The sequence below is a fragment of the Dermacentor albipictus genome, chromosome 4, assembly GCF_038994185.2.
Source record: "Dermacentor albipictus isolate Rhodes 1998 colony chromosome 4, USDA_Dalb.pri_finalv2, whole genome shotgun sequence".
Classification (NCBI taxonomy): Eukaryota; Metazoa; Arthropoda; class Arachnida; order Ixodida; family Ixodidae; genus Dermacentor; species Dermacentor albipictus.
Genome location: NC_091824.1, coordinates 67,344,608 through 67,371,935, shown reverse-complemented (window position 1 = coordinate 67,371,935; position 27,328 = coordinate 67,344,608). Strand labels below are relative to the sequence as shown.

The 27,328-nt window shown below is 45.3% G+C and overlaps 1 protein-coding gene across 3 annotated transcripts in view; it reads left to right on the top strand.

Moving 5' to 3' along the window:
- LOC135902081 (uncharacterized) overlaps positions 1–27,328 on the top strand; it is a 651,905-nt gene that overhangs the window by 429,944 nt on the left and 194,633 nt on the right. For all 3 annotated transcript variants that reach the window (XR_011513945.1, XR_011513944.1, XM_070537064.1), the window contains one exon: positions 18,516–18,636. The gene's annotated coding sequence lies outside the window, so the exon portion shown is untranslated. The remainder of the gene's footprint in view (positions 1–18,515; positions 18,637–27,328) is intronic.

Here is a 27,328-nt window from a genome sequence, read left to right as displayed (position 1 = left end):
TGTGTATCACCAGGCAGCCCAAGTGTGATATGAAGTTTATGACCACACACTTCACAGGGGTTAGCCGTGGCGACCCTGCCCATGTGATCATCGTTGGAGACTTTAGTGTCGACATTTCAAAAGAAGACAACAAATTGTTCACTGAGTTTGTGCTAGAAGAGTTTGGTTTGAAGTGCCGCACCAATCTAAGTCACTGAACTACTCAACGATGGTCTTTGCAGATTTAGGTTTGGCCAAGATTCTGTCTAAGGTTGTGACCAAACCAATCAGTGTATGTCCCGAGAAAGCTATTCAGAAAGCTATCGTCACTACCATTACGAAATGATGAAATTAAATGCTTTCTCATCCTGCGCAGTGTCTTACAGTTTCGCTAGTCGTCCACCTTTACAGAGTGGAATGGCTCCCCAATTTTTTCTCTCAAACTGGCACAGCAGGATTAAAGACCGAGAACCTGCGCTGTTGTTCAAGAGCTAGATCACCCCATTTTCGGAGGGTTTCGTACGTCGTCGGGGGACCGTCGCAAACCAGAGAGGGGGCCGAGGCCCTATCTGAAGATACAATCGCCAGAACAATCCATATCCGCTCTATCTCCATTCAAGTGAAAACACGCCTCCGAAAGAACTACACACCTCTCTTTTCTAAACGCTAGAATTCCTTTCGCGGGATCACGCGACATGTATAATGTGGGCGTGGGCCACCATAGCTGCGGAGGGAACCAGGCATTGTTCTCTGGCAGTGCCCGCAGTAGAATGTGCAAAGACACAAACTGAGAGAGGCATAAAGGAGAGATGCCTCGACTTGCACCACTAATGTATCGCAGATGAGTGTGCATAGACAACCGCTTTCCGACGCGCTGAACCAGTGGGACCACCAGCGTCTGTCGGAGGAAAGAAATTTTGAAACATCGACGCGAATGAACATCGAATAAGAAGGCAGTGCAAACGCTACTGTGCTTCTTGAGATCGACAGGCGTGTGCGAACGCCTGTGATTGAAACGCCTTTTCTGTTACCTGTTTTTCATTTTCCTTCTTTTCTTTCTCTTTTTTTTCTCTTTTTTTCTTCTCGCTCTTTGTCGTTTTACAACCTCTGCTATCCTAAAGAGAAGATAATGATAATGCTGGATAACAAGCGCTATAGGGCTACCAACAGTCATGCTCTATCTCTTACAGAGTAGCTTATCGTGTTATGGTGCTTCATTAACCAGCCGTATTGCGCAAATTACGCTGCATTGGAGGGACATATTGAAATAAAATTACGTGCTCAAGAAACGCGAGTATTGAAAGTGCTTCTCCTCTACGCGTCTCCCCTCTCTTTTTTTTCATCCTACTTAATTTCACGTTGGTTATCTTTTTGAGTCGTATCCGACATGATGGAAAATGCAAAACAAAGTTTAGATCGTCTTCACCGAGTATTGATTCGAAATATGGCAGAGGAGAGAGCTATAGGACATCGTTGGCGGCAACGAGCACAAGAAATTCTACGTTTGTACATTTCTTTTGGAGAGAAATATAAATGTCTATTGAAAGTAATATATATTTTAGAGGGAAAGCGAACAAATCAACTTGCGTGTCCTGTTTTGTTACCCACAGAGCGAGATAATTGGCTCTGCGTTGTTTCGGTCTCCACAACGATATGTTGGACCGCGTATCGCCCTTGTGGTGATTATCGTTAAAACAGAGCGGCGTCCGGTATACCCTCCCAGAATGATTGTGTGCTGTTTTTTTTTTCGTAGGTTCCAGGTTTTTCCATTTCCATTTGAATTTTGACAATTTCTATTTGACTTTTGTCGATCTTCAGCTCGTACAACCTCCACGTGTTCAGTCATCACGCTTTAGCATTTCTCGTTATTTCGTTACTGTAACACACACTCACCAAGTAGACGGGGAAATGCAGGTGCGTGCGAGAATTCATGCAGTAATAAAATGAAATGTTTACGCTATCAATATAAACAAGCAAGGTGAGTTCTATGTACTCGTAAACATATCGCAAACGTGTGGAAACAAAATTATGTTCATCGTCCCAGGCACGTCTTCCTTTCTTTCCTCGGAGGCGTGAAATAAACGCATCTCTAGCACGTGGATACCCGCCCACCTTTTAGTATTGTTTTCGATGTTCTCTTAATGTATTTTTCACTTCAAAACTGTCATTACTTGCTATTCAGAGAAATGCATCCATGTAGAATCACAACAGAAAAGAAAATGCCAGAATGCTTTTCATACAGGTAGAACAGAAAGGGAAAGTAAGGTGTTCCCAGGTTCATTTTTTGTTTCCCTTCCTCTTCCTGCTGTTCGGAGTTTCTTTTTCTTTCTTCTTTCGCCCGCTTATCCTCGCTCAGCAAGGCGGAAAGCTGGGCTTGTTGGTATGGTTCCATATGCATATGACAGTGCGGCAGACGAAACACAAAGAACAGAAAAACACACTCGTCATTTGATTTTCTTTTCTGCGTGTTTCATCTGCCGCGCTGTTGTATACGAATGAATACTAGCTTCGGTGATCAAGTAGGAGTGTGGCTCATTTTTCACTTGTTATCGACTCGTTTCCTTCTTTCGTTACCCCCTGAAGGTAACGCAAGTGAATTCTGTTATCACGAGGTGTTAGAGCGGTTTTTTCGCTGAACAAAAAAAAAAAAAGGAGTGGGCGCCGAATGATTTGGGTTTCCATACAAACTGGCATGACAATATGGCTTCTGTGGCGCCGGTTTGCTTCTTGGTAAACAAACAGCCTTCATGCATTGCTGTCGAAGTGCAACAAAAGCGTGGGCAAATGCGAGCTTGGAGTGAATACCCGATGCGAGAATTCCCATGGAGGCGCCGTACGGTCTCGTGATAGATGACGAGGATGATTGTATAGGCGCTTAGTGCGCGCCGGTGTTTTCGTTTCGTGCATCGCGGTGTCAGTTCTTGCGAAAACGGGCGAGGAATGAAACGAGAAGGTCTGAAAGAAAAAGAAAGAGCAAAAACAAGGAAAAATGTGACAGTAATCAGCAAAAGAACTAACTTATTATGAACGCTGGTCGGAGCAGGTGGAAAAGAACGGGCTGCCGGGTGCCATCGAGAAATACGGTGCCTCGTTACACTCGCAAATTAGAATTTGCCTCTATAAATCGTGGCTTGTTGCGATTCCTTTGACTTGGTCCTTTCTACAGCACTTCTTGTAGTAGTTCACTTCCTTTCACCTTTTCATACATGTATTGATTCATGCAGTTTGTGTCCAAGTGAAGGGTATACATGGTGGCGTGCGTTTCAAATAACAGGTAACGGCGATGTGTCGGCAGACTATGGATCACGGCGACAGCATCCTTGTCCTATATATAGTATCAAGACTAAGCTGCTAAGCGACCGTGGAAACGGCAGAGGTATAGCCCACTATGAAATGAAGTAGTGCATTTTAGTATAACTGTAAATATAAATCCACAGGAATAAGACCCAGTGGAAAATTACGTGCCGCTTTTGATTATCCACACGTTGCTGTACAGGTTCCCACCACGGGACCCAGATGCTCAGCTTGTTTCGCCGAAAATGATGAGTTTCTTTATTATTTCACAGAAAATGGACCTATACCCTGTAGCGTAGACTTAATGCTCTTTGTCCAAAGATGCCCTCACGCCACTAAAACCCAGCAATCATATACCTTGTAATATTGGCAAAAAAAAAAATCTACCCGTGGCAACGTTTGGCGATCATTCTGTTACTGCTTAGCTTGCTTGTGCGGTTCTATTGATTTTTAATGCGAAATAATTATATGCCTGATTGAGTGAAAATCCGTCATAGCCGACTTGACCTAAAGACGCTACTGAAAATGACCGACGGCGCAAAAAAAAAAAAAAAACACCCGTCAACAAATGCTCGCATTGACGTCAAATTTCTCAGGGAGGCTCCTGTAAACAAAGTAAGTTTATGGCTTTGAAAAGAAACTTTGTACAACTTGGTTTGGGTGGGTATCGAACCAGGGCATCCGGGCACGCTTCTTGGTCTCCGCGGCAGCTTTGCGGTTCGTGCTGACGAAAGGTGTCCCTGGTTTGTGCGTCATTGCGCACGTCACGTAGCAGCCACCTGGCTGAATAAACGTCTGGCCTAGTGAGAGCGTCATTGGGCACGTGACGGCGCAGCGAATGGGAAGGAGGTGACGTCATATTAAGAGTGCATGAATATAGCGCGTTCATGACATTCCGAGGCCTGCAAACTCCTGCAATGCTTTCGTATTTCCACATGTAAGCAATCTTACGTATCTGTCGATCTTTTTGCTCTTTCGACCACTACAGTCATTACGGGTAATGTTATGGTTTTTCATATTTAAATTACGCGACACTTACTCTCCATTTATCAGGTGCTAAGAGGGCTCCATAGCCGGCGAGAAGTGAAACAGGCACTCACGGGGAGCAGGGGGGGGGGCACTTTCTCCCCCACTTCCAAAAGTGGGAGATCAAAGCATGACATTTGCCCCCGCCTCCCCCCCCCCCCCCACACACACACTTTTGAAAGCGGGCACTTTCGGCTTCACACGGAAAAGTCCAAGAAAACTAGAGCTGAAGGAAAATTTTCTTTGATAATAGAGTGACCCATAATTAATACTTTTCTTTACAACGGTACCCCCTGCTTGGACCGCGAGCATTGTCTTTTGTGCCTTCTCGGGACGCCCTGCAGCGGACGGGGCGCGGTATTGGCTATGCAGAGTCGTGTTGCAGAGAACGCCTGACGCTGGACAGTTCCCGTCTCACTAAATGTCAGCTTGCGTTACTAGCATCATGCCCAGTTTTTTTGAGGGACCGCTATTTCAGTATCTTAAAACACAATCAGTTTGGTACATCTAACGTACGGGTAAGGGGAGGTCAGGATAAAGTATTGTAATCAGCCGCACCCAAGGACTCGTGTGCCTTAAGGCACGAAATCGTTCGATTATTAAAGGCTGGAACTATTTAATCTCTGTTTAGAGATAACCTACATAACCTTGCAGTCTCGGTATCTTATTTATTTATTTATTTTTATTTATTTATTTATTTATTTATTTATTTATTTATTTATTTATTTATTTATTTATTTATTTATTTATTTATTCTCAATACTGCTGCTCTCCTTCGACAGCGTGACAGTAGGGCAGTACAATAATTATTCTGTACAGGGCAAGCTTAACAAACGGCTCGTTATACAAAAAACTACATAAGCAGTGCAAGTTATAGGTAATATACAAGTTATACAACGTTAAGATGAAACGGAATAGTAGAAAAAAGAAAAAAAGAAATGGCAAGAAGCTTTACGATAAATGGCCAAGGAGAGTAATGATAGCACAGGTATCACTATGGGCAAGTAATAAAACACTTTTAGGCGAAGTTACGCCCTTTGGGGTGTATCTCTGCCACACAACAATAATAGTCATCTGCCTTGCTTGCGTTTCCTTTCTTGAAAACGCCGCGTCCGCTACTTTTCTGTCGGGAAGGCTATGTCACGCTGATAGCACGCATGCCGTTCGTTACTGAGAAGTAACGGGCTCGCCACGTTAAAGAAAGGAAATGCGGACAAGACAAATGACGATTATCGTTGTGGCAAAAGGGTGTAATTTTCCTTAAGAGTGTACTTCACGTGCCATGCTAGCCGATTCAACAATCATGCGCGTTCGATCGTCCCTGTGTGTTGAACCGGCTAGCATCGCACGTGAAATATGCCCATGCATAAGCGTGTCATCCCTGGTGTTATCACGAAGGGAGTTGTCATTCTTAGACAATAGCAGTGCGAACAGTGATCGGTGATGGCATCTTGATATTGTTTTTCATTTTTATTGTTTATTTTTTACATATATTTTTTATGACGTTTTCGCTCTGTTTTTTCTATATAGCGTAGAAAGATACTCTCTGGGAGATGGAAATCCAACGGAGGGGTAGGTAGATAGAGAGGGAAAGAATTACCAGATAGTGAGACGTCGAAAATTTCATCAGAAATCCAGGCGTGTTTATCCACTCCATAACCCCAAACTCGACTGGGTCCAAGTGGCAGACTGGAGGCAGTTACAAACCAAAACCTTCCCCAGCCGCGTTCATCTCAGGAGCATATATCGAGGCATCTATTCAGACGATAACTCCAACTATGCGGCAGAGCTCACGTATATTTTAAGGCCCAACCACTGGCACGCGTTGGCTGGCTTCGGCAAGTGCCAAAGCTTCAAAAGCGTAGGTCGGGAACAGGGCGAAGCGTGACGACGCGCAGAGAGTTTTTCTGCTGCCGACGCTAGACGCATTGCATTGTATGTTAAAGCAACTGAAGTTTGCAAGAACTGAAATTGTTCGTTTCATGTGGTGCGGTAAATCCTCGCACCAGCTGTCATGCACTTGATGTTTTTACATCTATTTTATGCGTGGCTTCACACATGTTTAACTGTTAGTAGTTGTTCCATGCATAACTCTTGTCGATTGCATATCATATTGACCGCAAATAAAGACGGGGACAGAGGGAGAGAACACATAAACAGCACGGGGTTTACGTGTTCTCTTCCTCTGTTTCCGTCTTTATTTGCGGTCAATATGATATGCAGTAAACACGAACTAGGCCAAAGTGAAGTTCTTCTGAAGCTTCTTGCCGATTCTTTTGAGCTGCGAAGTTTTAACCCTGCCTTGTTTGTAAAGGCTATAAATCACGCTGTGTCTTATCGGAATGATACCAAGGAAGTGCTTCTTTAACAGCTTTATTCTTTTCGCCAGAGGGCATCTTAGATGTTGTTTGCGATTTTGGAAATGTGTTTAGAAAATAGGTTGTTCATGACGAGAATTGCAAATAGCTGCTTCATATGATATTTTTGTTCCATTTCTCGCTGAAAAGTTCGCGTCCCGTTTGGGAAGTCATCACGCCTCGATGCAAATTTAACACGTCGAGTGATTTGTTTCTTTCACAACGTAGTCCATTCTTGCATGTGAGTTTTGTATTCAACTGAATTCTTTCTTATACTTACGCTGCAGACGACTATACCGGGCCTTGGTGCCAGCTCTCATCTACTTCGACTGGCGCTGCTCTGCCCTTAAGTATATCACGTGGCACCTCTCTCTAGTAATGTAAAAAGTAGTCAAACGTTAGTCGGTCTTCAGATTTGTACGTTTCCAAGCAGCTCCCTTCGGGAAGTTGAAATTGCACAAACTGCAGCGGGAACGATAGTTCTTCGCTGTATGCCTTTATTAACCCGTGGGTTTGGTGACTTCGTTGGCTAGTGTACGCGTTTCCATCAATAAATTTGCATTTACTCTTCTTGAGGTGACTTCGACTGTACATATTCGGTGATCTCACATGTATTCATTGGCAGAAAAATCACAATGGCATATGCAGAGATTGCACCATGCGGATTTGTTTGATATAAGTCTGAACTAACGACGGCTGCTTATAATTCAGGTACAGAAGCAGCATTGCGGCAAGGGTAGAATTAAACAAAAACCATCGAGAGATCGCATCACTCAACAAAATTTATCGGCTAATGAACATGAACTCCACGTCATGTAAATGGGTTTCATGGCATTTGTCTGCGGGACACACCTTGCACGTATGTGGATCATGTTGTCGCAAACACCGGTAACATCTTGTTCATACGCGCTCGCAGAGAGGTCAGCATCTTCCCTACAGCTGTCACCACAGAAAAAGCAGCCTGGCACCCGAACAAAAGAGAAATCGCAGCCGCGAACTTCAGCCATCCTTGCAGCAAAGGGTTGTCGTCTGCTACTGCTCCCGCGTTCCCGCGTATACTGTTGGAAGCGTCCGCTAGGTGGCTTTCAGGGGACGAGGCGTAAAGTGTCAACCTCGACATATTCTTTCTTTATCCTGTAGAAGTAAATGTTTAAACCACGCAGATACAGACAGCTATTCACCCTATAATAAGCTGCTTGCATAAAGGGTGCAAACAGACGTGAAATGATTTGAAAAATTTGTCCTAATATTTCGGTTGCCCTTATATCTTATTGGATACGGGGAAGAAATTTGGAGTCCAGCCAGAGCAACTACGTAGGCTTTTGAAGGTAGCGTATGTTAGCTGCGAGCGTAATTCTGGCTCTATTAGCACAGTGGAGAATTTCTGCTAAAAGGTCCTCTGTATATCGAAATCTCACAGCATCGCTGCACTACTATATAAACTCACATCCATATTGCACATAAACATTATGTAAGCTGTATATATTGAACATAATTTTCTGTAATGTGACGGTTACCATATGTGTAACTATGCATTTCCAAGGGTCTATGTGGTGATGTGTTAGCGAGTGTTGACTCGGCCACTTCTTCCCTGCTTTCGTTAAAGAGCACCCCTTCCTCCATTTTTCTCTCGCTCTCTCTGGCCGCACCAAGCCTTTAAGCAAACAATTGTTTCATTTTCATTTATTTGCCCAAATGACCCTACGAGTGTTTGTGGGAGAAGAGGCGTGTGTACATAATGAACAAATAAAAACTCTCAACGTTGTGTTAACAGGTAGTCAGTCACATTAGCAAAGTTCGTGGACAGGTGATAGTATCGATACTGCAGTGCTGGCCAGTTCAGACGACAGCTCGAGAGCCAGAGAGCGTTAGTCGTCTTCGTCGGGGCGCCCGTGCCCATCGGCCACAAGAATACTGTGAGGAAGGCGATTCGACTCTAACGATGCTTGAGGAAAGAAGTATGCTAAAAATAACAATTCTAACAAGTGTACGAGAAACTCGCTGTGGGTGATCAGTGGAATGAGATATGTGTGCCGGTGTGGTGATTTAAGGAGTGCTATTAAGTGAAAAATACAAAACTTTGTGTAATAGGTAAACTGATGCTGTGCTTAGACGAAAATATAATGCTCACCGCCGATATTTCGCTTTAGGGTGCTAACACTGACTTCGTGAGATTTTCATAGGTCAATGAGCCTTACAGCACGCTGCATACCGCTTCGAGGTCATTTGCGAGGCATACTTGATGCGTGGACTATGGGCTGACGCGTACCGTTGTTCTGGTGTATTTGGTGCGTACTCAGGTGCATTTCTGCCGTCGCCATCGGCGTGGGCGTCGCAGTGAGGTTGCGTATGAGTGAAAGTCTCCGAGGATGAACCGGTGAATGCGGTTCAATCTCGCGTGCGCGAGCGAGGAACGCGGCGCAGATGCGTGCCCTACCTCTTCACGCGCGAGGCAGTGGGGTCAGGCGAGGAAGGAGGGGTGTTCTTCTCCGGCGTCCGCTAGGGTGCATCAATGTCCTCCTCGCCCGACGCACCGCACAGAGTGGGCACAACCGCGACGTCGACTATGGCGTAGTCCACGCAAATTGCCGACACCGTAGTACATGCCCTTGGCGGACGCCGTAGGGACGCGTTGCCGGCGCTCGTGTGACTCCAAAGCAATCTGCTACGTGGCTAACGTGCGCGCCAACGCGGTCCTTATGTTCAACGCGATTTGCGATGTTTGCAGAGTGCGCGTAATGTTTGTAGCTTCATATGCGCTGGGCTTTCCACGTTTCGTTCGCTCTCAGGTGAAGTATGCATGTAGGTCAATTCGCTTCCTGATGCCGCGATTCCTCGCACCAGAATTTTCACAACGTGTTTCCGCGCTCATCGAGCGAGATGTGTTCATGTTTACTTGTCGCACGTGACTCCGGGCTGGTTAATTTATTTAAAATACGTTGACGGGCTAGTTGGTTTGAATCCATGACAGAATGTGTAAGCGCGACCGAACAAGAGGCCGAATAACGTAAAACTATTACAATATGCTTCATTCCAAGATCCTGACGTCACCTTTGCCCTACCACCGACGCAAACATTAGGCGGTGACCTGCCGTGTTGTCTGAACAGACCAAACAAACGCTCTGCTCATAGGAGGCGACTTTTGTGGGATTGAAAAACGAATAACATTACCTACGCTGTGCGGCTTGCCTTATCTAATTGGCAGACAAGAGGCGAGGAGCACGCTCAAGTGGAGGTTTGATGGGGCCGAGCCAAGGCACTGAAAATCGATAACCGGATGAAGAGGGTGGTCCAGCGTCTTCGATTGGTCGGCTGTCCCTTAATTAGCTTGCTGTGCCTGGTCGAAAATCGCGGCGGTATACAGCGAAAGCTTAGGAATGACGCTAAAACGGATCCTCAGGAAAGAAGGGATGGCAGAACGAGGTCGTAAACGTGCCCAAAGTGCTCGAAAACGATACATGGCTACGCAAAAGGTTTTATTATACGCAAATAAACCCATGCTCTCCTGCAGCTGCGAATAGCCAGTCCCTGAGGGATCGGTGGCAGGCATCTTTCATTCCTTTCGGAACGGGGCACTTTGTGGCTATTAAGAAAAAAAATTCATATTTGTTCGGCATAATAATGTATCTTTAATTCGTACACGTCACTTTGACATGTGAGTTTTCGCGGTTTTGTGACGTTGCGTGAGGCAGGTGAAGTGGGTGCGCCCCGAAAACTTGTGACTAATAGCTGAGGACTATTGGGGAAACGGTGTCGAATCAGAAATACCCATCTTTCTGTTGCTTGGTTCAATCATGCAGAATCAGTGCGTACACCTCATATCAGATGGGGATAACCGCGGTTTTTGGGACGTCTCATGACCGACAGGCAAAGCGGAAGTGGTCGCCAAAATTTTTGACCAATCATGGAGTGCTGATTGCAGAATTGGAATAGAAGAGTTTGGAATACTTTTACGTTATAGCGCCCAAGGATGTAGAAAGAAGCACACACACAAAGTCAGCGCTGTCTCTATGTATGTTTCTACGTCCTCGTTGAGTCACGCTTACGCATTCTATCATTGTTAGTTTAGTTAGTAAGCGAATGTTTACAAGTTAAATAAATAAATAATTTATTATTTATTAAGAGATACTTCAATTATGAATTTTACGTGCCAAAACCACTTCCTGATTATAAGGCACGCCATAGTGGAGGACTCCGGAAATTCCCACAACCTGGGGTTCTTTAACGGGCACTTAAATCTCTGAACACGGGTGTCATGTTGATCCCATCGAAATGCGGCCACCTTGGCCGCCACTCGATCCGGCAACCTCGTGCTCATCAGCCCAACACCATAGCCACTGACCTACAACGGCGGGTCTTTAGAACTTTACACGGCCGATAAAGCTGATATCCTTAATTCATTCAGGTATCTGCTAATTTGCTACCGAAATCGGTGATTCGCCCTTCAGGTGAAACTGCGAACTTCTTTTCACGCTAGTAGTTTAACGCGGTTCACGAGTAATTAAAAGCTGTTTGCATTTAGTCAGGTTAAAGGTCATTAGCCACCAGTCACACCATTGCTGGTAGCCCTCTAGATAAGGCTGAAGTGTAACTGCACCTCAGTCGTTAGAAACTGACGCTTAAATTGCAAAATCGTCCGCGAACGTTCGGATTTGGCAAGATAAATGGGGAGGCAAGTAGTCAATATATATTAAGAATAGGAGTGATCCGACAATACCTTGCAGGTACATTATCAGATGCATTCTTATTGACATGAACCTGTTGATATTGCCTAAAGAAGAATTCGTCGATCCCATCTAGAACATCGTGGTTTACATTTCACTGGCTTAAGTTTATCAGCAGTCGTTATAATTGGGCACTTCATCAAACGCGTTTACGTAATCTAAGTAAATGGCATCAGTTGATATGTTGGCGTGGAAGTTAACATGCAAGTCTTGTAGGAAATTTCCAGGTGATAACAGTTTAGGCCGCAATCAATACAAAGAAAAAGAAAAACGAACAACTACCCTTTGTTGTTATGAATAAGTGCGCTTATCATGACTTAGGAAGGCGGTTTCTCGTGTTATTATGTTGCATTATGTGTTGTGGTTCGCGCACCTTTTACCGCGGTGCCTTACAATTGCGAGGCAGCCGTCGAGTACTTCGAGATTTGCTCGCTCGCGACCACAAGCGCAGCGTTTCAAAAGAAGGCGTCTACGTCTTCAACAACCGGAGCAGCGTCTCAAGAACAACGTCTCCGAACGCTAGCCGTCGCGAATGATTTAATGAATAAGACTTTATTTGAAACGGCTCTTCGTCCGTGCCGTCCGTTGTTCCCTCGTCCTACACTCGTGACATATAGAAAAAATACAATCTTGTGATGGGAATTAAAGAATTGTCTCTTGCATTACGGCTTATATCGCCAACCTCATGCAGTATGTCAGTATTATTAATGCTGAATCTGACCATGTTAAAGCGTATTCTGGTGTGCTACAGTGATCTGTACAAGGACCAACACTGTTCTTGATTTAGGTTAACGACATTTAAAATTGCATGGAACCAGGTGTTACACTACGGCTACGGAAGGCCAAGTAACATTTAAAATAACCTTACATAATATCGGAAGCTGGTGTAACAAATATGCCTTGCAAATTAACACCGATAAAACAATGTGCATTGCGATTACACGTTGAAAAACACCTCTCCATTTTGAATGCACGCTTTTCCGTAGCAACACCAAGCGGGTGAATACCGCAATGTACTTGTGGGTCACGTTAGCGCAGTGTTGAAAGTGGGATGTTCATATTGATCATATTTCTTGACGAGCATTTAATCAACTATGTTTTTAAAGGCAGAAACTAGTTAGTACGTCCACCAAGTGAAACTTACAGCATAAAAGAATCTAATTAAACCATACTATAATGCGGAGCAATAGTTTTGAACCCACACGTACAAAAGCACTTTGCCGACGTGTTAGAAAAAATCCAGAATACGGCACTTAGATTGGTTTATACAAAGTATGCAAGGGAAGAGAGCGTTACTGCACTCCACATGCGAGCTCATGTCGCAAGTCTGTATAGCTGGCGTAAGCTAACCTGCCTAAAGATAATTTTTCTTCTTTCCCACAATTTAGTAAACATAAATAAGGATGAATACTTGAAAACACTGAACCGTCATTCCAGTAGAAATGCCCACGACAAATGTACTTGCCCGTTGCTTCCACGCTGTAACACGTTTAAGTATTCATTCTTTCCTTTAGCTATCCCATTGAGGAATGACCTGCCAAATGGTTTTGTCAGTGCTAAATCACTTGACGCATTCTCGCCACTTCTGCAATCTTATATGGAGTTACTGCACTAAGCTGCTTGTATTTTCTGTTCTAAGGAAAGCGTAAACAATGCATCGCGCATGTGTTTACCCGCTCTTCTGTTCAAACGAATTTCGATTGATATTTGATTTCACACAGTGCATAAACTTTTACTACTGCACTCTTATTTTATCCTAAACATATTTATGAATCCTGATATGCCCAAAAATGTTTAGCTGTATAATCCTTTTTTTTTGGCTTTATGCTTCTTGTCCTCTATGCTTAGAATGTATCATGCTTTTTTCCTTGTTGTTCATTAACATGGAATCCTTCATCCTCGTGTGCTCTCGCCTGTATAGGCGTGAAGAGGCCTACAGTATTGAATAAGTAGGTAAACAAAATAACTTGTGAGCGGTCGCTTTCCGGTCAGCTTGTTCACCTGACCTCTGCGAGTCATCGTTGTGATTGAGCTCTTACAAATGTTTGACCACAATATGCCATGGATACCCGCCGTGGTAGCTTTGTTGCTATGGTATTGGGCTGCTAAGCACGATATCGCGGCATCGTATCCTGGCCGCGGCAGCTGCATTTAGATGAGGGTGAAATGCGAAAACACCCGTGTTCTTAATTTATCCGCACGGAAAAGTACCCCAGGTGGTCGAAACTTTCGCAGTCCCCAACTAAGGCGTTCCTCATAATCAGATCATAGTTTTGCCACGTAAACTCCCATCACTGAAAAAATGCCATGGATGAATAACGAGAGAAGGCGCTGCATCAACGACAGGCTTAACGCACCGAGTTTAGGTAACGATGGCAGAGGAAGCGTTGCAAAAGGAGGAACTTAAACACAGCGAAAATTCGCATTTTGACCGAGGCGAAGCATTTAGTTGTCGCCACGCGCGAGCTTTACTCGAGACAGCAACCAGCAATTAGATAGGCAAATCATGTCGTGCTGTCACGTCGTGGTGTCGAGCACTCGCATGGATGCTATTTCCGGCAAAGCGTACCGACAAGTTTGCATTGTTGTAGGAAAAAATATTATCGTGCGCTCCCAAAGAAATCTCAAACGTACCACGAGGCTATTATTTTAACCACGCTGCAGTAGATCTAGCTGTCGCATGTTGTTATCGTCAGTGGCAATCCGTTCCGTTCCGTCACCTGGATAGATGCATGCTATTAGCATCCCTTTCAAAACGTGGCAGTGAATTGCGTCATCACTTCTTTTTTCTTACTTAGCCAAAGCTCCTTGCGATATCTCTTTTTTTTTTTTCAAACAGTCAAGAAGATTGCCAGCATTTAACATTCAGAACAGTTATTGGGAACTTTGTTCTTGTGCGCCTCCGTTTTTTGTGGTTTCCCTACTTTCTGCCACAAAACCTACAATCACCTCTTACTACCGTCTACTGCAAAGAAGTTTGCTTTCACCTTACTATACTTGAGCCCAAGCGCTTGAAGGAGGCCAGCAAACGCTGAAGTGACAGCTGCGTAGATGTCTTCACATTCTAGTAAAACATATTCCATCATTTCTCTAGCTTTACCGAAGCAAGTGCACGAATCTTTTTTTCTGGTTTGGTTCGCTTTATAACTACGGGTTCTATTGTATGTTCATCCCGATTCGCAAAAAGCTTCAATTTGATTTATTATGAATTTCTTTCTGATTTTGTTTTTATGACTTAGGTGGGGATTCATAGCTGGTTTGTTTTCAACTCCCACAACAGAGGAGAATGTAGCTGCCTTTCTGACTTTGCGTTTAGCGATCTTCTTTGCCATATTGCTTACCATACCAATCACACGCTTCCTGTTTAGCTTCCTAGTTCTATGTCTCCACTGTGAGTCAATATTCTTCCAGTACAAATACTTGAGCGCTCTCACCACCCACATACTGCCTTTCATGCTCCTTAGTTGTTCTTGGAAATGAATTGTACTCTGAGCTTGCCTCGCGTCAGCATTTTTCAGCCGATATCACCCTATACAGCTTCATCACTGTCCCTCCCGTGAGTGTCCCATGCAAGGCGTTGCACTGAACTTTCCTGGCTATCAAGCCCTAATTGTACAACGCGATTTAAACAAAAAAACGCATTTACAGCACCTCATGTACCCCCATAGGGCTCCGGCTTTCATTAAGGCCACATTTCTCTTCCGCTTTGCTATTATGGTTTGTTCATTTGTGTCCATTGTGGTTGGGAAGTGCCTTCACGAAACTTATTCAACACACATTGGAAAAGCTTGCCGTACTGCATGACAGGTGTGTGGCTGCGTCCAGAGCATTCACCACCTTTTGTGCCATTGTCCTCAATTTTGAAGCACGAATATAATCTACCACCAACGCAATCAGTATTATAGATGATCGTCTTCCGAGTGAACGGACAATACTAGGACACCGTCCCCACCGATCATCAGCTCAGAAGGCACTAACAACACTTCTGTGCATTCTGAGAATCTCTGGCAAGTGAGAGCGCCTTTGGCACTTTAGTGTTGTTCATGGACGTCCCTCTACTGCAATGTGTTTCCTCATCTCTCTTCTTTCTGTTCCCCTAAGCTCTTCCCCGAGCGCAGGATATCCAACCGCACTATTTGCTGCGTGACATCCCTGCTCTCCTTATATATATATATATATATTAATATATATATTATATTATTATATATATATATACATATATATATATATATATATATATATATATATATATATATATATATATATATATATATATATATATATATATATATATATATAAGGAGAGCAGGGATGTCACGCAGCAAATAGTGCGGTTGGATATCCTGCGCTCGGGGAAGAGCTTAGGGGAACAGAAAGAAGAGAGATGAGGAAACACATTGCAGTAGAGGGACGTCCATGAACAACACTAAAGTGCCAAAGGCGCTCTCACTTGCCAGAGATTCTCAGAATGCACAGAAGTGTTGTTAGTGCCTTCTGAGCTGATGATCGGTGGGGACGGTGTCCTAGTATTGTCCGTTCACTCGGAAGACGATCATCTATAATACTGATTGCGTTGGTGGTAGATTATATTCGTGCTTCAAAATTAAGGACAATGGCACAAAAGGTGGTGAATGCTCTGGACGCAGCCACACACCTGTCATGCAGTACGGCAAGCTTTTCCAATGTGTGTTGAATAAGTTTCGTGAATAAGTTTCATAATTGAGTAAGTTTCGAATATATATATATATATATATATATATATATATATATATATATATATATATATATATATATATATATATATATATATATATATTGTCTATGATTTTATCTATACGCGTCGAACCATTGACCAAACGTACTCGGGTGGCTGCTTCGTGTACGTGGCACCTCAAAGTGAGGCGTAGAGATTGCAGACACAGGTGAAATGCGCCTGCGCAATGGCGCGTCGTGTCTCCCAAATCCCTACAACCTCGACATCTTCTTTGTTCATTCTTAAGTAGTTAATATTTAAACGGGACACATAGAGACAAAAATTCAACCTGTATATTAAGCTTTTTGCATAAAGGGCGTAAACAGACGAGAAATTGTTTCAAAACTTGCACTTATGCTTTCGGTTGTCCATATCTCTTATTGGATACGCGGAAGTAATTTGCAGTCCAGCCAGAGCACTCAATGCTTCGTGAGTGCTGTGTTCACGCCGCTTCATTGGCGTTGAGACAAGCGGCTGCACGAAGGTGAGCCCGGTAGCTGCTGAGGGCGCTATGTGGAAAGCGGTTGACCCACGGAACAGACGGACTGGTAGTTTTCGTGCTGGTTAATCATACAAATGCTTACGCATTTAAAAGAACGTGAGAGGCATTGGCTGGCAGCTCGCGGCTATCCATGGCGTCTCGGTCGTATAAAGAAGCAAGCTATCCCAAAAGCTCGGCAGATACACTTAGGACTTCTTATGTATGGGAATGTAAAAACATTGTATTTGCTTTGGGAAAAAGGTTTCGCTCAATTATTCAACCGCATTTCATCGTGCACTTAGTAAACTTGCACAGCATTCCTTTTTGTACTCCCTTGCTTCTTCTTCTGCGGCCTGTTTCCACGGGTGATCACGTTTCTGAGATGCCGCCAAGGTATACGCTTCAAAGTGCACTCGAGTAGACACGGCACCAATAAAGACCAAAGAAAAAGTGATGCGCGCCATGCAGCGATGTGACTTGTGCAATGACGCACGCACTAGGCACGCCTCATTTTAAACTCTCATGATCTGGCGGGCGAGAGTGCACCCCATTAGACACATCAGCGATGTAATTCGAAGAGTATGTGACGCCGGGAAGGCAGTGACGGAGGTAGCGACGCAACATGCGAAATAATGCACGCTCTAGACACAAGTTTAGTCAACTGTAACCGTCGAGCCAATGAGGCGTTGGGTAAGAAATGCCACCTTGCACCCCGGTAGCCCGCGTTTGATTGGGACCCAGACTAAGGTGTACCAAATTTTCTTATCCATTCCAATAATTCACTTTGTTTAGAGAAGCCTGCCTGACAAATTTGACGTCAATCCGAGCATTTGTCACCTTTTTTCTCTTACCATCTTTCGGCTACGCCACTGATGAAAACACCGGATTCTCGCGTAATGGGGCAAATGATGCTTTTACATTAATAATCAGGACAAGACAGCGCTGATAATTTGTTTTTAGCGTGAGTTAAAGCAGAGCCACGGGTGATTTTAGTATTTCTAGTTTGCTGTCATGGCAGAGAGCAAGTTGAAAGAGTGAATTCGGATCCAAGGGGACGGACTGGATGCATTCATGTTACACGACCGTGCTGGCCGTGTCAGGAGTATTGGCGTGGATTTCATGTCGACAAGCGAGTATTTTGGACACTGCAATGACCGGTGACACGACAAGCGGCAAGGAAGGATCGCTATCCTCGACGACAAAACCCTATCGCTCGTCGCCGTCGGCCGAAAATCACGTGCATGTGGTATCGCCTATAAAAGCATTATCAAGGGCTAGCGTTTGGCTTAAAGCGTCTCAGAAAGCTTGGGTGATGATGAGCACCGCAAGCCACGTGGCAGGCATCGCATATTGATTCGCGCAAGAGATTATACAGAAGAAAATCATAGGCGTTTGTCACTTCCTCAGGACACGATTCGATAAATTTGCCTTCATGCTCTTTGTTATGGAACGTATATGCCACGGTGTGGTTAGCCCGCTGGTGCTCAGCACGAAAGCTAGTCCTTGTTCACATAGAGATTATGCCAGCAGTGGAAGGCAGAATGTTTTCCTGGATCCTGCAGAACAGTGCTTGCACTAGAATTTGTCGCCTTTACGGCCAAACTGACTACGCGTCTTTGGAGACTTAACTCCACAGCCGCACTTGCGCATGCGCTTCAATACTGGGACAGCGCGACAACGCCGATGCTGGTGCGAGCGCGCATAAAACGACCGTCTAATTACTATCGCAACAATAAACGACAACCGCCCTAATCAAGTGGACTGAGACTATCGAAAACTATGCGATACTTGTGCACAACCTGGTTATTACTTTTTTTTCTGCAGTGCTGAATAGACTTAGCTTTAGCACTAACCTATAGTCTAGTACAAGTTTTAATAAAAGGGGCGCTTTCTCCTCCTAGGTTGACGTATACGAGCCTCCACCAATAGGGGCGCACTGTAGGCTGACGTGATCAGCCGGACGGCCGGTTATCCCACCGATGGAGAAGATGGCTGCCCGCGCTTCAAACTGGGCTGAGTCGCGTGAGTTGTGCGTTTTCCCTTCGTCAGAGTGAGCTCCCAAACTGTTTCTGGTGGTCTCCGATCCCAGAAATATTATTGCGAGCTTACTATGCACCATTCATGCCGCATGCGTTTATTCTGAGCCGTGATCCGGCAACGAAAGATTGCAGCGAGCATCGCTGGCGCTTCGTCTGAAAACAGGATCCCGCGGTGACACAGCTCTACAAAAAAATTCTCTGTTCTTGTTCCATGGTGTTTTCTTTTGCGCCAAAGTTACGACAACAGAAGTTTGCCAAAGCCAGTTGCCTACTGTTAGCAAGGGGCGTATTCGTGTACTGTGTCCCTCTGAAGAGAAAATAAACCGTCAAAAAGAACGAAAAAATATATGTCACATTCTTGACAATGAGCTTGTGAAAGCAGAAAAAAATTAATGTTATGCTATTTAATTGCAAGAGTATTTATTTAAAACGATGGGTGAAGCATTTCTTGTATCTTTCGTGCCTCGATCGTCTTCTTGCCCAGGTTTCGATAAATGCATTTTTTAAGTACTTGTCAAATGCCAACTGATTAATTTTATGTTCGGAAAACGAGTAACAAATGAACCGTGTACCTGTAAACCAGCGCAAACGCCATGCTGAGCTACTGTTTCTATTTTTTTTCCTTTCAATGAAGCTAAAAACCAGACGACGGGCAACGTTGTAGAAAGCACTGGGTTAAATTTCTCTCGCGATGCGGCGTGTGCTGTAGCATTCCAATCATGAGAGCTGTACCAAACCAGTCATCAAATTATACAAAAGTCTTTATTGATACCCAGAATTACGCGTTTTAGAAGCGCCGATTTTAGAGCAGGACTAGTTTAGTCGCGTAGGCAATCGGCGGTTGCGCTTCGGTCATCTGGGCGAGGCCTCCCCCTTTTTTTTAACGCTATACCCGGCTATATTGTGGTTCACAAATAGAATAGCCCTACATTTGTTAAATTCAGTGTGACACCGGCTGCGAGAAATTTGCAAATAACACAACTAATAATTCAGAAGTACAACTGTGGAGGACAGAAAACATGGAGTCAATGGCAACGGAATGAGATTAGGTGCCCTCAAAATTCATTTCGATGCTCAACTTCAAGTACAGAGGGGACAGTTGATGGATAGCTTATTATGGACGTACCGCCTTCCGCTGCCGTTCTAGAAAAAGAAAGTTACCGACATGCAGTGCAAGGTTTAGGCTCTATGTAAAGGGAACCTGTCATGAAGCTGTTCATTAAAGCTTATCAAACCACTCATCTCATGCAACACATTTTGCCACTAGGGATCGCGCTCATGTTTGGCAAATCAGATCAATGCGGAAACACCCGCCGCACGACCCACGTGTTCAAGTTATACTGCAAAGAACTTGCTGAACCGTTATCCTTATCTCAAAGGGTTACACTACTTAAGGCGTATATTTTGACACAAAGGTGTGGGGCTTCCACACCGCATGAACGTGCGCGCAAATGTTGGCGCCATGATAACTAATGAGTCGCGTTGGTTGCAGGCTTTATTGATTTCTAAGCTTCTTCTCCTAACACATATCCCAAATATGGCAGACTCATGGACAAACCCATGAGTGGGTATCTGCCACTGACGTTAACGTAATCATCCTCATAATCGTTACAGTTTTCAGGCTCACTATTAAAGAGACCGCATCTGTTTTCCCAGTCCTCTTCTTCATTGCCATTTGTTGGGCGTGTTGGTAAATTGAAAGCATATTTAGCGCCAGCAAGCAAGGACGGAAGGGAGACGACAACACAATGCGCTAACTTCAACAACTTGATTTTCAGGAAATACGCCTATATAACCTATGCACAGTGGCGCCACCTTATCCAAATCTTACCCATCCAAAAAAGCCGTCTCCTTATCTAACAGGTTGATTGATGGGGCACTAACACACGTGTCTCTATTCCGCCAGATAGCCTGAGCTTCAATGATCTCTCGCATGTCTTTATCTTTGTGCTTCGCAAGAACCCGGCAGGATTGATACACCGCCGCACAGCCGCATTCTTGACAGTGGGTTGACAGATGACCGTATTGCTTATTTTTCACAGTTTGGCAATGTTCCCGTAATCGGTCATTAAGACATCTCCCTGTCAGTCCGATGTATTTTTTCCCACAGGACAGCGGAAGCTCATATACAACAGTCTCTACGCATCCCACTGGCGCTTTTCCATGATTCGTAGAGCATCCAGCAGCTGGCTCATGGTACGGGTCCGTCAGTCGACATATTTTTGCCAGCTTTTCTGGTGCGGAAAAGACCACTTTTGTGTCAACCCGGCTAGCCATTTTCTTAAGTTTATGTGCCGTTTTATGCAGGTAGGGAACTACCGCTACCTTCCTTCTACGTTCCGTCCCTTGATTTGCCGTGTCCTGAATTGTGCAATCTGACCTGCACCTTTTTAGCAGCCCCTCGACGACCGAAACTTGCACCAATTCCGGAAACCCTGCTGCTGATAACCTTCCCGATTGATCCATAAGGCTCGTATAGATCTTATGGTCGCAAGACTTCTTTAGAGCATTTCCAAAGCATAAGTTGGCAGTGATCCTCTTGACGAGCTTCGAGTGGGCTGACCTATACGATAACAGGGGCTTATTAGCTCTAGGTTTACACTCCCAACACGTGTGCCGTTCCGTGAACTGGAGCTGAATATCAAGGAAACGCAGCACGTTATTGGAGGGCTCTTCAATCGTGAGACTAAGTGGGCTAAGGCCTACTAATAGAATAAATATTTCGTAATTATTCTATAACAAACTGTATTTAACATATAGCGGGAATGGCAATGACAAAAATAATACGTTAGGATATGTAGCGTTTGAAAAATGCGTTGTTAGAAAAAGCCGGAAGTTTTCTTGGTCCCTCTCATAAGCTATGGTGTTAGGAATGTTGTTCAAAGGCGAATCGTTCTCGAAAGAGTGGAGCAGGTAAATGAATTAGTCTTTCCGTAGATGCGTATGAGGTTAACCCCCGTATGCAGAGATGCAACTTAAAGGGCCCCTGAAACGGTTCGGAAAAATTTTGTAGGCGCGTAGGGTACAGCTTAAGTAGAACATTCGCACCACAATTTAAGTGAAGCGTTACGTATTAATGGAGCTGCAAGCGATTAGAAGTTACCCTCCTCCCTAGCTATGCTTTTGCTCCTCAACTCGCTCGCCGAGCGAGCGGCGCTAAGCTCCGCCTTCACTGGTTCAGCGTCACGATGCGACGTCACATCGCTCACTTCCGGTTGTTTAAGAGCACGCCCCCTCCCGCGCGAGACCTCTCCGCTAGCCGCTTGGCCGTCGACCGAGAGCTATCGAAGCAGCGTGCGTTGCGAGCATTCTGTCGTAGCGCCGAACGTGTCCGGTACTCCGCTAAAAACAGGCAAGCTGGTCATTTCGGCAAATGACTGGAGGCATAAACTCAAGCTGATGAAGGAACTTGAGCGTAGACGTACGTGAGCAACCTGATCGGTCTGCACGGTCCAGACACTTGCTGGCGCAGCGCTTAACCAGTCAAACAAAGCGCTAATATTGCTCTAACCAAGTGTAAAGCATTTTAAACATTTATAAATCAACGTGTTGATGATTACACTCCTGCGAAAAATACACACCAGCAGCAAAGAATACACTTCGTTGCTGCTACTGTGTATGGTTGAACTCTGTGCCACCAGGTGGCTGCACCGTGCAGACCGTTCACATTTGCCCTTCTGCTCATCTCGTGGCTCATCCCGGCACAATCAAGCGGCCAGACCCTGTCCCCTTGCGCTTGCGTTTGCCCTAATACTCGACTCGCGGTCTGCAGGTCGCTAGGTTTGCAGTCCACAAGGCAACAAAGTCGAATCATAGTGCTCGCGAAAAGACTGAGACCGACTCTGACCGCGGAGCTCTCGTCAAAATGGAGTATGTTGTAACACAAGCAGACGACACTTGCTGTGTGCCGGAAGTGCTGAAGTGTACTAAAAAACTATTCTTGTGTATTCTCTTTAAGTTATTTTCTTTTTACAAAAACAAAGTAACTAACATTCCAACTATTACGAGCATCATTTGTTCACCATAAAGTTGGAAAAATTATCGACCACGCGCCCTGGTCAGCCAATCAGATAGCTCGCCCATGTGACGTAATATGGGTTATTTGCATCATATGGGTAGGGGCGGCTTATAATTCCGCCGAGCAGTGCGCTGCGATCGGCAGCGATGTGTATTTTTAAAACCTTATAATAAATTACACGCTTTACGCAGAGCACTTAGATGCATCAATTAATGATCAGAAGAACCTACTCTAACGACTCAGTACGTTTGTAGAAAATCGCCAAAATCGTTTCAGGGTCCCTTTAAGTCGAAGCACATGCTTGACTTGATTTAGATGACGCCTGGCGTTAACGTGCCCAAAGACGCTCACTGCGTTTCCTTCGGCGCGTTCCCGATAGGCGTCACTCGGATCAAGTCAAGCATGTGCTTCGACTTAAGAGAGAGAGAGAGATAAAACTTTATTGTGTCCTTGATGGGGTTAAGGGGTGGCGGGGGTCGGGAGACTAACCCCCAATCCCCCCCTTCCTCAGACGGCGGCCAGTTCTTGCTTTCTGGCGGCGTCTTCGGCCATCCGGACGGCCCAGAGCTGCTCCTCTGGGTCCAAGCTGAGCAGCAATGTCTCCCACTGCTCGGCCGTACTAATGATGCGTGTGTTAGTGCGTGAGGTGTTGGTGGGTGAGGCTTTGGGGCATTGCCAAATAATATGATTGAGGTCGGCGCGGGCTTTGCACGCTTTGCAGAGTGGTGAGTATGCATCGGGGTACCTGCGGTTGTAAAGCACGGGGTTCGGAAATGTTCGTGTCTGAAGGAGTCGCCAAGTGGTGGATTGAGACTTAGTCAGTGTTTTGTGTGCTGGGGGGTAGCGTAACCGCTCTCTGCGGTAGTGCAGTAGAATTTCTCCGAACGTGACCATTCGGTCCCGCGCGTGACCGCGATGCAGAACAGAGGGGTGGTCGGGATCGGAAGACGCAGGAGAAGGATGATGCGCCCGGTGTGCGAGAGCTCGGGCGGCATCGTGTGCGGCTTCGTTTCCAGCCAGACCCGAGTGACCAGGGGCCCAGATGATCTGCACGCGGCGTTGCCTTGAGGGAGGAGTGCCAGAGAGAATCTTCTGTGCTTGGGGTGCTATTAGTCCTCTTGCGTAGTTACGAATGGCCGTTTTTGAGTCGCTGATGATGCAGTGTGCATTGGTAGCCGCGTAGGCCAAAGCGATGGCCGTTTCTTCTCCTACTTCGGGTTGCGTGGCGAATATTGATGCGGCCGCGGAGAGGTGGTACTGCGAACCCGCGACTGCGACGACCGCCATGGCGTTTTGGTTCGGGTAGTCTGCTGCGTCCACGTAGGTTACGTCAGCGGCTTGGTCGTAGCGCTTTTGTAGTTGTTTAGCTCTTTCTGCACGTCGCTCCGGATTGTGTTCAGGATGCATATTGCGAGGTATGGGCGGGATAACTAGCTGATCACGAATGTTTGGAGGGATGGGTACTTTTGGTCCGAATTGGGTGGTGTAGGTTATGCCTAGGGTGCCTAGAATGTGCCTGCCCGTGGTGGAATGGGCAAGGCGTTCGTATTGGCTAATACGGTGCGCTTCAATAAGCTCGTCTATGGTGTTATGAATGCCTAGGGCGTCCAGTTTCTTGTTAGTGGTGGTGATGGGAAGATGTAGGGCTTGTTTATAGGCCCTCTTGATCATGGTATTGAGTTTGGACTTCTCAGTTGCATTGAGGCTAAGGTACGGGGCGACATAGGTGATCCTGCTCACGGCGTAGGCGGTTACCAGGCGTATAAGGTTGCTTTCCTTCATGCCGTGATGTCGATTTCCGATGCGTGCAATGAGGCGAGTGGTTTGGTGTACATGATTATCTAATTGCTTGAGTATCTCCGTGTTTCTGCCGTTTTGTTGGATGCTTCGACTTAAGTTGCATCTCTGCATACGGGGGTAAGATTAAGAAGTTTGCAGGCACGGCATGGCCACAATTAGTACATGACCGGGGTTGTTGGAGAAGTATGGGTGAGGCCTTTGCCCTGCAGTGGGCGTAACCAGGCTGATGATGATGATGATGATGATGATGATGAGATGCGTATGAAATTGAACTCATTGTACAAAAGTTTCCACTTGTAATGAGGAGTTTCAACAGGCAGAAATTACGGTGCTGTATTATGGACGCATTTATGAAATATCGGTAGCAAGGCTATATGACGACGACTATGCAAGGGCTGTAGAAAGAGATGGAGTTTAATCTGTGTTATGGTTCTGCTGTAGTCAATATGTGAAATACACGAGCACCCCTATACTGAATAGCTTTGTGTTTCTCGATCAGTTATTTCTCATAGGGATACCAGACAGATGCAGTGTATTCAAGCCGAGGTCCAACAAATGTTAGATCAGCTAGTTTTGGAATATCTTTAGTAGAATTCGAGACGATGAGATAAAGGAGAGTAAGAGAGGGAGCCAGCATTCTCACAAGTGAACTTTGGTAATTGAAGGCCGCTTTTACCTTGTTCTCGCTTTGCTCATCTTCTTCAACTTCCATCTCCCGCCTTCCCTGCCTTTTCCCTAGTTGAGTTGTGTAACTTCCGTCGTATGTAACCTAATGGTCTCGAAGAATTTGCTCGTATGTATGCAATGTCCTTTGACCACTGCAGAGTCGTAGTTAGGTTAACGGATACCGTTTATTGTATTAAACGCCCAGTCGCGGGGCGGCGTAGAACCAAAGTGGTTCACACCAAGGGCGGAAAATACCGTCAGGGGCGCCTTTAGCACGCTGCTGCGAGAGCACAGGCTGAAGCTGGGAGAAACCACTAGGAAAGTGCCGGCGGCTATGCTACTTGGTCTCGCGATAACCAGTAGGCGAACTCGCGAGAGCTCGGGCAATCTCCTTCGGCTTGGGCCTCCGATGAGCGCTGCTCCGCGTAGTACAACCTCGCGCGAGCACTAGGCACCCGTTCTTCGGCATAGCGTCGGGACAGGAGCAACACGATGTACGCGATCCCCGCACGGGCAAACGCACCGTGCGTGAGCATAGTCCTAGTCACAAATGGTGTCGGCGGACGAGAGGAAGCATGTGCGTACTCTGCGCAGTCTCAAGGAGGAAGAGACATGCTACCATCACGACGGTAGCCACCAGGGGCCGCTTCGTGACGTCATAGCTCCGCCCTCACTCCGAATCATCTCGAGTGGAGCCCGACCGCTTACAAATGGTTCGGAGCAAGAAGACAGTGAGGCGTAGAGATTGCCGACACAGGTGAAATGCGCCCGCGCAATGGCGCGTCGAGTTTCCCAAATCCCAACAACCTCGACATCTTATTTCTTCATTCTTAAGTAGTTAATATTTAAACGGGACACATAGAGACAAAAATTCACCCTGTATATTAAGCTTTTTGCATAAAGGGCGTAAACAGACGAGAAACTGTTTCAAAAAGTGAATTCATTCTTTCAATTGCCCATGGAACTTATTGGATATGCGGAAGAAGTTTGCAGTCCATCCAGAGCAATTGCGGTGGCTTTTGAAGGTAGCATATGTTAGCACTTCGAGTGTATTTTCGGCTCCATTCCCACAGTGCTCTCATTCAGTTCTGCAAAAGAAAATTTCATATCATCGCTACGAAACTGTGTAAACTCATAAGCATAGCAATTGTGTAGCTAGTATATAATGAACATCATTTTGTGTAATGTGGCAGCTACTTTATGTGTAAGTGCGCATATCCATGGGTCTATGTGATGTGTTAGTGAGTGCGGACTTGGACACTTCTCTCAAAATCTACCATGTCTACAATGCTTCGTACTTGGTATATGTTATTGTCCTGGTGGAATCGCGCTGTCGATGTGACTAGGCGTTTGTACCGTCTTTTGTTGAAATAACCTTGTTCTCAAGTTAACGATACGCTGAGCAAATCATATTGACCGCAAAAAAGACGCGGACATAGGAAGAAAACACATAAACAGCACAGGTGGTAACTTTCAACTGTTTTATTCATAGCAGCCAGTGGGCATATATAGGCAAAAGGAACATGCACAGATCGCGGCAAACAAGAATGCACATCAGCTTAGCGTGGCAACCAATTATCAAAAAAAATCTATTTCCGCTTGAAACAACCTAATGGAGGTATCGCTAACACAATCTTCGCCTTTCTTATTTATATGGTAAGCCTCCATCAGTTCACGTGCAGTCTGGTCATGGCTTCTGCCCAGAATCCTTATCTTTTAAAAAGAGGTGCACAGCGACAGGCATTGCAGTGCGCAGGTAAGTGCGCCAACTCATCTTTCTTTAACTTTTGCTCATGCTCCCTGGCTCGATCATTTAGGCGCCGCCCAGTCTGCCCTATGTAGGACTTGCCACAGGCCAGGGGGATTTCATACACAACTCCTACATTGCATTTGGCATGCGGCTTGGTGTGGTTCTTACCACAACCTAGCCTTCCTTTAGGATCACGGGAGGTGTGGGGGCAGAGCCGCGCTCGCTTATATATATATATATATATATATATATATATATATATATATATATATATATATATATATATATATATATATATATATATTGCCTTATATTTTGCCTATATATGCCCACAGGCTGCTGTGAATAAAACAGTTGAAAGTTACCGCCTGTGCTGTTTATGTGTTTTCTTCCTATGTCCCCGTCTTTTTTGCGGTCAATATGATTTGCAGTACGTACCAA